This window comes from Arachis stenosperma, chromosome 5, assembly GCF_014773155.1.
Source record: "Arachis stenosperma cultivar V10309 chromosome 5, arast.V10309.gnm1.PFL2, whole genome shotgun sequence".
Lineage (NCBI taxonomy): Eukaryota > Viridiplantae > Streptophyta > Magnoliopsida > Fabales > Fabaceae > Arachis > Arachis stenosperma.
This window is the reverse complement of record NC_080381.1, coordinates 22247519-22258262: the sequence shown is the minus strand read 5'-3', so window position 1 is coordinate 22258262 and position 10744 is coordinate 22247519. Positions and strand designations below refer to the sequence as shown.

Genomic DNA, 10744 nt, shown 5'->3' with positions numbered 1-10744 from the left:
ACCAAACTTAGAGTTTGACTGTGGGGGCTCTTCTTGACTCTGATTTGAGGGAAGCTCTTCATGCTTCATCTCTATGGTGACAGAGGGATATCCTTGAGCCTTAAACACAAAGGATTCTCCATTCACTTGAATGATTAGTTCACCTCTATCAACATCAATCATAGCCTTTGCTGTGGCTAGGAAAGGTCTGCCAAGGATGATGGTTTCATCCATGCATTTCCCAGTCTCTAGGATTATGAAATCAGTAGGGATGTAATGGTCTTCAATCTTAACCAAAACATTCTCTACAAGTCCATAAGCTTGTTTTCTTGAGTTGTCTGCCATCTCTAGTGAGATTTTTGCAGCTTGTACCTCAAAGATCCTTAGCTTCTCCATTACTGAGAGAGGCATGAGGTTTACACTTGACCCTAAGTCACACAGAGCCTTCTTGAAGGTCATGGTGCCTATGGTACAAGGTATAGAAAACTTCCCAGGGTCTTGTCTCTTTTGAGGTAATTTCTGCCTAGACAAGTCATCCAGTTTTTTGGTGAGCAAAGGAGGTTCATCCTCCCAAGTCTCATTTCCAAATAACTTGTCATTTAGCTTCATGATTGCTCCAAGGTATTTAGCAACTTGCTCTTCAGTGACATACTCATCCTCTTCAGAGGAAGAATACTCATCAGAGCTCATAAAAGGCAGAAGTAAGTCCAATGGAATCTCTATGGTCTCATTTTGAGTCTCAGATTTCCATGGTTCCTCATTAGGGAACTCAGTGGAGGTTAGTACACGCCCATTGAAGCCTTCCTCAGTGGCGTTCACTTCCTCTCCATCCTCTCCAAATTCGGCCATGTTTATAGCTTTGCACTCTCCTTTTGGATTTTCTTCTGTGTTGCTTGGGAGAGTACTTGGAGGGAGTTCAGTAACTTTCTTGCTCAGCTGTCCCACTTGTGCCTCCAAATTTCTAATGGAGGACCTTGTTTCATTCATGAAACTTTGAGTGGTTTTAATTAGATCAGAGACCATGGTTGCTAAGTCAGAGGGGTTCTGCTTAGGATTCTCTGTCTGTTGCTGAAAAGATGATGGAAAAGGTTTACCATTGCTAAACCTGTTTCTTCCACCATTATTATTGAAACCTTGTTGAGGTCTCTCTTGATTCTTCCATGAGAGATTTGGGTGATTTCTCCATGAAGAATTATAGGTGTTATCATAGGGTTCTCCTAGGTAATTCACCTCTTCCATTGAAGGGTTCTCAGGATCATAAGCTTCTTCCTCAGATGAAGCATCCTTAGTACTACTTGGTGCATTTTGCATTCCAGACAGACTTTGAGAAATCAAATTGACTTGTTGAGTCAATATTATATTCTGAGCCAAAATGGCGTTCAGAGTATCAATCTCAAGAACTCCTTTCTTCTGACTTGTCCCATTGTTCACAGGATTTCTCTCAGAAGTGTACATGAATTGTTTATTTGCAACCATTTCAATGAGCTCTTGAGCTTCTGTTTGTGTCTTCTTCAGATGAAGAGATCCTCCAGCAGAGCTATCCAAGGACATCTTGGATAGTTCAGAGAGACCATCATAGAAAATACCTATGATGCTCCATTCAGAAAGCATGTCAGAAGGACATTTTCTGATCAATTGTTTGTATCTTTCCCAAGCTTCATAGAGGGATTCTCCATCCTTCTGTCTGAAGGTTTGGACTTCCACTCTAAGCTTACTCCATCTTTGTGGTGGAAAGAACTTTGCCAAGAAGGCATTCACTAGCTTTTCCCAAGAATCCAGGCTTTCTTTAGGTTGAGAGTCCAACCATATTCTAGCTCTGTCTCTTACAGCAAAAGGGAATAGCATCAGTCTATAGACCTCAGGGTCAACCCCATTAGTCTTGACTGTGTCACAGATTTGCAAGAATTCAGCTAAAAACTGATGAGGATCTTCCATTGGAAGTCCATGGAACTTGCAATTCTGTTGCATTAGAGAAACTAATTGAGGTTTAAGCTCAAAGTTGTTTGCTCCAATGGCAGGGATAGAGATGCTTCTCCCATAGAAGTCGGGAGTAGGTGCAGTAAAGTCACCCAGCACCTTCCTTGCATTGTTTGCATTATTGTTGTTTTCGGCTGCCATGTCTTCTTCTTCTTTGAAGAATTCGGTCAGGTCCTCTAAAGAGAGTTGTGCTTTGGCTTCTCTTAGCTTTCTCTTCAAGGTCCTTTCGGGTTCAGGGTCAGCTTCAACAAGAATGCCTTTGTCTTTGCTCCTGCTCGTATGAAAGAGAAGAGAACAAGAAAATGTGGAATCCTCTATGTCACAGTATAGAGATTCCTTGAGGTGTCAGAGGAAAAGAGAAATAGGAAGAAGAAGGAGAAGAAGAATTCGAACTTTAATTAGATAAGGTTCGAATTGTGCATTGAGAAGGAGTGGTACTCCATAAATAGAAGGATGTGAGAAGGAGGGAAGTAATTTTTCGAAAATTAATTAAAATATTTTGAAAACATTTTTGAAAAACACTAATTGATTTTCGAAAAATAAAAGTGGAAAAGAAATCAAGTGATTTTTGAAAAAGATTTTTAAATTAGAAATCAAAAAGATTTGATTGAAAACTATTTTGAAAAAGATGTGGTTAAGAAGATATGATTGGTTTTAAAAAGATGTGATTGAAAAGATATGATTTGAAAACAATTTTAAAAAGATATGATTTGAAAACAATTAAAAAAAAAGATTTGATTTTAAAAATTAATGACTTGCCTAACAAGAAAAGATATGATTCAAACATGAAACCTTCCTCAACAGAAAAGGCAAAAAATGTTCAATCAAATCATTAATTGTTAGTAAGTATCTTTGAAAAAGGAAAGAAATTAATTTTGAAAACATTTGATTGAAAAGATATGATTTGAAAAAGATTTGATTTTGAAAAACTTTGAAAACTTGAAAAAAATTTGATTTGAAAACAAAATCTTCCCCCTAGCACCATCCTGCGTTAAACGCCCAGAATGGTATCCATTCTGGCGTTTAACGCCCAAAATGCACCCTTTTTGGGCGTTAAACGCCCAACCAGGCACCCTGGCTGGCGTTTAAACGCCAGTCTGCCTTCTTCACTGGGCATTTTTGAATGCCCAGCTTTTTCTGTATAATTCCTCTGCAGTATGTTCTGAATCTTCAATTCTCTGTATTATTGACTTGAAAAGACACAAATAAAAAATATTTTTGGATTTTTAATAATCAAAATGCAACAAGAATCAAATAACAATGCATGCAAGACACCAAACTTAGCAGTTTGTATACTATTGACACTATATGAGACACATAAACACTCAAGTCAAAAGAATTATCAAAGATCAGAGTAAGAAATCATCAAGAATTACTTGAAGATCCTTAAGACACATGAATGCATGCAATTGACACCAAACTTAAGATGAGACACTAGACTCAAGCAAGAAACATCAAATATTTTTGGTTTTTATGGTTTTTGTGAATTTTTTTTGTGATTTTCGAAAATTAAGTGGTAAAAGATATCAAAATTCTTAATGAGAATTCCAGGAATCAGTGCAATGCTAGTCTAAGACTCCGGTCCAGGAATTAGACATGGCTTCACAGCCAGCCAAGCTTTCAAAGAAAGCTTCGGTCCAAAACACTAGACATGGCCAAAGGCCAACCAAGCCTTAGCAGATCACTGCTCCAAAAGCAAGATCAACAAGCTCTTGTGATGATAAGTTGAAACCTCGGTCCAATGAAATTAGACATGGCTTTACAGCCAGCCAGATTTCAGCAAATCATCATGAAACTCTAGAATTTATCTTCAAGAATTTCGAAAAAAATAAATGCCTAATCTAAGCAACAAGATGAACCGTCAGTTGTCCATACACAAGAACAATCCCCGGCAACGGCGCCAAAAACTTGGTGCACGAAATTGTGATCAATACTTTTCAAAACATAAACAATCCCTAGTAATGGCTCCAAAGACTTGGTGCTCAATACCATGGCATAAACACAACTTCGCACAACTAACCAGCAAGTGCACTGGGTCGTCCAAGTAATAAACCTTACACGAGTAAGGGTCGATCCCACGGAGATTGGTGGTATGAAGCAAGCTATGGTCACCTTGTAAATCTCAGTCAGGCAGACTCAATTGGGTATAGATGATGGATAAAGCATAAAGATAAAGATAGAGATACTTATGTATATCATTGGTGAGAGCTTCAGATAAGAGTATGAAGATGCCTTCCCTTCCGTCTCTCTGCTTTCCTACTGTCTTCTTCCAATCCTTCTTACTCCTTTCCATGGCAAGCTTGTGTAGGGTTTCACCGTTGTCAGTGGCTACCTCCCATCCTCTCAGTGAAAATACGTCCCTGATGCTCTGTCACAGCATAGGCTAATCATCTGTCGGTTCTCGGTCCGGCCGGAATAGAATCCAGTGATTCTTTTGCGTCTGTCACTAACGCCCCGCCTTTCGGAGTTTGAAGCACGTCACAGTCATTCAATCATTGAATCCTACTCAGAATACCACAGACAAGGTTAGACCTTCCGGATTCTCTTGAATGCCGCCATCAGTTCTTGCCTATACCACGAAGACGCTGATCTCACGGAATGGCTGGCTCGTTTGTCAGGCGAGCACTCGGTTGTCAGGCGATCAACCATGCATCATGCAATCAGAAATCCAAGAGATATTCACTAAGCCTCATATGCTTGTAGAACAAGAATGGTTGTCAGTCACCTTGTTCATAGGTGAGAATGATGATGAGTGTCACGGATCATCACATTCATCAAGTTGAAGAACAAGTGATATCTTGGACAAAGAACAAGCGGAATTGAATAGAAGAACAATAGTAATTGCATTAATACTCGAGGTACAGCAGAGCTCCACACCTTAATCTATGGTGTGTAGAAACTCCACCGTTGAAAATACATAAGAACAAGGTCTAGGCATGGCCGTGAGGCCAGCCTCCCAGTGATCTAAGATAGCATAAAACTCAAAGATAGCTACCAAGATTGTCAAATACAATAGTAAAAGGTCCTACTTATAGAAAACTAGTAGCCTAAGGTGTACAAAGATGAGTAAATGACATAAAAATCCACTTCTGGGCCCACTTGGTGTGTGCTTGGGCTGAGCAATGAAGCATTTTCGTGTAGAGACTTGTCTTGGAGTTAAACGCCAGCTTTTATGCCAGTTTGGGCGTTTAACTCCCATTTAGGTGCCAGTTCCGGCGTTTAACGCTGGAATTTCTTGAGGTGACTTTGAACGCCGGTTTGGGCCATCAAATCTTGGGCAAAGTATGGACTATCATATATTGCTGGAAAGCCCAGGATGTCTACTTTTCAACGCCGTTGAGAGCGCGCCAATTGGGCTTCTGTAGCTCCAGAAAATCCACTTCGAGTGCAGGGAGGTCAGAATCCAACAGCATCTGCAGTCCTTTTCAGTCTCTGAATCAGATTTTTGCTCAGAACCTTCAATTTCAGCCAGAAAATACCTGAAATCACAGAAAAACACACAAACTCATAGTAAAGTCCAGAAAAGTGAATTTTAATTAAAAACTAATAAAAATATATTAAAAACTAACTAGATCATACTAAAAACATACTAAAAACAATGCCAAAAAGCATACAAATTATCCGCTCATCAACGACCCAGTGCACTTGCTGGTTAGTTGTGCGGGATTACGAAAGTGTAATTGCAATTTCGTGCACCAGAAGCCAAAATGTATTCAACATATGGAATATTAAAAGATGTTCAACAACTTGATTTTTGAGCAGAAGTAAAGTGATAATCAAAACTTGATTTGTTATCATCTGAATAATTTTCTGCTCATGAAAATAAAACACAGTGTGCTAGAGTACTAACATATAAACAAGATTCAACATTTTTATATCATCATGTTCACAATTATTTTCTGCCAAGTAACATTTTAACTAATCATCACAATAATTCATGTTCTATGAAGTATTTTCTGAGAGTTAGTGTCAACAACAAAACTTCATAAACAATGGCAGTTTAGGAAAAATATTAGAGCACTACCAAAATCAGAACATGATAATACAAAAATCATATCATAAACCATAAAACGTAGAAGCATTATAAACCAACACAAGGGTAATCATTAATCATTCAGATTTCAACCCTTATTTTTCAATCAATTTTGTTTTCAACTTTCTTCCTCCTTTTGTCATCAATGGGGTCCTGCAAAATAAATGAAAATAACATGCCAAGAAGCAGAATATTTGTTTTTACCACAACATAATGGTCCAGAGTATCCAAGTATAGTCAACTAACAGTTACAAAATACCAAAATAAGGAAGTAAGACAAAGAAACAGAGTTCAAAGGTACGAGCAGCTAAGAATATATCAAACATCAGAAAGATTAACATCTGAGTCAAAGGATTCGTTGTCTTCATCCGCATCAACCATGTCCTTTTCAAAGCTATTGATCAACAAATTGATTCTTTCATGACACTTTGTCCAGGCCTTCTCATTCTCATAAGCTTGTTTTTTGACCTCTTTGAAAGATTTGATCATCAGATGAGTCATTTGAGAGAATTCTTGCAACACATCTTTGACTGAGTCGAAAAGTTTGGAAGATTTTGAGGAATGAAATTCGGTTTCACTATTTGAGGCAATAGCGTTTTTTCCCCTCTTGCCTTTCATGGCTTCAGAAATACCTCCTCCTTTCAAAGTTGAAACTCTGTTTTCTATAGGTTCATTGAGCACATCAACATTGAAATATTCAAAAATGCATGACAGAAAAATACCATAAGACAAGTTTGTCTTTTTATCACTGCGTACACATTCCCACATGTGACGCACCATCAAGTAAGCAAAAGAAATAGGAGATGAAGTGAGAATAGAAAATAAAACTAGGGTATCACAAACTATTACCCTCTGATAGGATCTGATCTGAGGCATCAAAATATGGTTAATGATGCGGTAAAGTAATGCTCTTACAAGACCAAGAGCCTTATGAGTCAAAACCGTCCCATCCAGTGCAGAGAAGTTTTCACAAACTTGAGTGAGAGCAATCTAATAAGAGATTCCAACTTGAGAGTCCCACTTCCCTGTCATATATGCTGTCGGTCCATCATCTTCATATCCTAGCGCAACACTGATGGTCTCTCTATTTAGAGATAGGTGCACCTTCTTGACATATGAGTGGATTGCTCTATCATGGTACATCATGTTTGCATAGAATTCGCGAACTAGATTTGGGTAAACTGGCTTGCGGATCTAGAGCATAAGAGTCCATTTGATTTTATCAAAGAGAGTAGACAGATCAACACCTTTTTCAAATAGATTTTCCAGATAAACCACATAAGAGGAACACAATTTGCGGTTGACTAGAACTTTGGAATGAAACTCATAAGCAGCACATGAGTTGAACCTAGTCGGATCAAAATGTGAATGATTCTTGTTGAACTTGTTTTTGAAATCAATGGAGTCCAAGTTTGGAGGGTCTCTTGTGTTACGAAGAACATAACTTTTTACACGCTGAGAACTGCGGCCAGAAGCATGTGGAGTTGATTTCTGTGGTGGTGAGGGAGGTGGAAAGGATTGTGACTCTTCTTCTTCTTCTATCACATTCTCCTTTTCCTTTCCAATCTTTTTATGAGAAGAGGTTCTCTGAGAAATGACTTTTCTTCTCATAGCTTCGGTTGACTGAGAAGAAGGGGATGAAGATTGGTGCGCGAAATTGTGATCACTACACAACTTTGCACAACTAACCAGCAAGTGCACTGGGTCGTCCAAGTAATACCTTACGTGAGTAAGGGTCGATCCCACGGAGATTGTTGGCATGAAGCAAGCTATGGTCACCTTGTAAATCTCAGTCAGGCAGACTCAAATGGGTATAGATGATGAATAAAACATAAAGATAAAGATAGAGATACTTATGTATATCATTGGTGAGAGCTTCAGATAAGCGTATGAAGATACTGTCCCTTCTGTCTCTCTGCTTTCCTACTGTCTACATCCAATCCTTCTTACTCCTTTCCATGGCAAGCTTATGCAAGGGTTTCACCGTTGTCAGTGGCTACCTCCCATCCTCTCATTGGAAATGTTCAACGCACCCTGTCACGGCACGGTTATCCATCTGTCAGTTCTCAATCAGGCCGGAATAGAATCCAGTGATTCTTTTGCGTCTGTCACTAACGCCCCGCCTTCAGGAGTTTGAAGCACGTCACAGTCATTCAATCATTGAATCCTACTCAGAATACCACAGACAAGGTTAGACCTTCCGGATTCTCTTGAATGCCGCCATCAGTTCTTGCCTATACCACGAAGACTCTGATCTCACGGAATGGCTGGCTCGTTTGTCAGGTGAGCACTCGGTTGTCAGGCGATCAACCATGCATCGTGTATCAGGAATCCAAGAGATAAACACTAGAGCCTCGTATGCTTGTAGAACAAGAGTGGTTGTCAGTCACTTTGTTCATGAGTGAGAATGATGATGAGTGTCACGGATCATCACATTCATCAAGTTGAAGAACAAGTGATATCTTGGACAAAGAACAAGCGGAATTGAATAGAAGAACAATAGTAATTGCATTAATACTCGAGGTACAGCAGAGCTCCACACCTTAATCTATGGTGTGTAGAAACTCCACCGTTGAAAATACATAAGAACAAGGTCTAGGCATGGCCGTGAGGCCAGCCTCCCAAAGTGATCAAAAGATCTAAAGAACAAAAGATTCCAAAGATCAGAAGATTTAAAATATAATAGTAAAAGGTCCTACTTATAGAGAACTAGTAGCCTAGGGTGTACAGAGATGAGTAAATGACATAAAAATCCACTTCCGGGCCCACTTGGTGTGTGCTTGGGCTGAGCAATGAAGCATTTTCGTGTAGAGACTCTTCTTGGAGTTAAACGCCAGCTTTTATGCCAGTTTGGGCGTTTAACTCCCATTTAGGTGCCAGTTCCGGCGTTTAACGTTGGGAATTCTGAGGGTGACTTTGAACGCCGGTTTGGGCCATCAAATCTTGGGCAAAGTATGGACTATCATATATTGCTGGAAAGCCCAAAATGTCTACTTTCCAACGCCGTTGAGAGCGCGCCAATTGGGCTTCTTTAGCTCCAGAAAATCCACTTCGAGTGCAGGGAGGTCAGAATCCAACAGCATCTGCAGTCCTTTTCAGTCTCTGGATCAGATTTTTGCTCAGGTCCCTCAATTTCAGCCAGAAAATACCTGAAATCACAGAAAAGCACACAAACTCATAGTAAAGTCCAGAAAAGTGAATTTTAACTAAAAACTAATAAAAATATACTAAAAACTCAACTCAAACTACTAAAAACATACTAAAAACAATGCCAAAAAGCGTACAAATTATCCGCTCATCAAAGATGAAGCAGAATGTATGTGAATATGAGTATGTGTTTAAGGAGTGGAAGAGAATGGGGGATTTTTAGAGGAGGCAAGGGTCCGGTTACTTCTTTTAGGGGCCAACTTCTTTTTCACGATAGATTAATGAAGGTGAATGTGAGAAGATGAGGGGATGGTTGAGTGGGTTGGAGTGGAAAGAGGGAGTGACCGCATTAAATGCTGAGTGGAAAGAGGTTAATTAGAGTAATGAGCACTTAATGGTGCGATTACCAACAAGGAAAATTTTCAAAAGTGAAGGGTAACTGAAAGATTTTTTCCTTGAAATAAGGGAGGGAGTAAGTGAAAAGATTATAATTTGACAAGTACTCCTCTTAACAAGGTAGGATGTGATAACTGCCCAAAAAGAATTATTTTAAAAAATGAAGAATTCAAAACGGGCCAGAGTCCTGGAGTGGGTAAAAAAAATTGGTTGGGCCCATGTTTATTTACACTTAGTTCATTCTCTCCTTGTCTTATGGCTTATTCAACACACAGCCAGATTTGTCTCATCCCTTCCTACGAGACAAAACCAAACAGAATTGGTAAAATCACAATTTATCAACAGAATTCAATTCCAACATTCCCAAACTATTTCTTAATGGACAGAACCTATCTTCACACAAGGGTTTAGTAAATATATCAACAAGTTGTTCTTTGGATTTCACAAATTGAATATCAATAGTACCCTTTTGCACATGTTCTCTAATAAAATGATATCTAACTTCAATGTGCTTAGTTCTAGAGTGCAGAACAAGATTTTTAGAAATGTTTATTGTACTCATATTATCACAAAATAAAGGTATGCTATTGATTTTCAATTTATAATCCTCTAACTGAGTTTTTAACCAAATTAATTAAGAACAACAAGCAAAGGCAGATATATATTCAGCTTCAGCTGTGGATAGAGCACATGTGCCTTGTTTCTTGCTTGACCACATATTTAATGAGCTTCCAAGGAAGCAACACATTTCGGATGTGCTCCTTCTATCCACCCGATCTCCCGCATAATCTGCATCACAAAACCCTACTGCACAAAAATCATCAGATTTAGGATACCATAAGCCATAACCACATGTTCCTTTAATGTATCTAATTATTCTTTTGACGGCTGAAAGATGGGATTCTTTTGGGTGAGATTGAAACCTTGAACATACACCCACACTATAAACAATATCCGGCCTAGAGGAAGTAAGATACATGAGTGAGCCAATCATTCCTCTTTACCGTGTTTCATCCACATCTTTGCCATTTTCATCCTTTTCAGGTTTAGTATTTGGATGTATTGATGTTCCCATAAGTTTGGAATTTTCTATGCCAAATTTCTTGATTAATTCTTTAGCATATTTTTCTTAGTGAGTAAAAATGCCACTAGGAGTTTGTTTAATTTGGAGACCAAGAAAGAATGTTAGTTCTCCCATTAAACTTATTTCAA

General features: G+C 38.8%; 1 non-coding gene across 1 annotated transcript; it reads left to right on the top strand.

Annotated features, from left to right (window-relative positions):
- Positions 1-1584: 1584 nt before the first annotated feature.
- On the top strand, positions 1585-1692 carry LOC130984807 (small nucleolar RNA R71). The gene has a single exon (XR_009088715.1). It is a non-coding gene; the product is annotated as a small nucleolar RNA R71 (small nucleolar RNA).
- The last annotated feature ends 9052 nt before the right edge of the window (positions 1693-10744 follow it).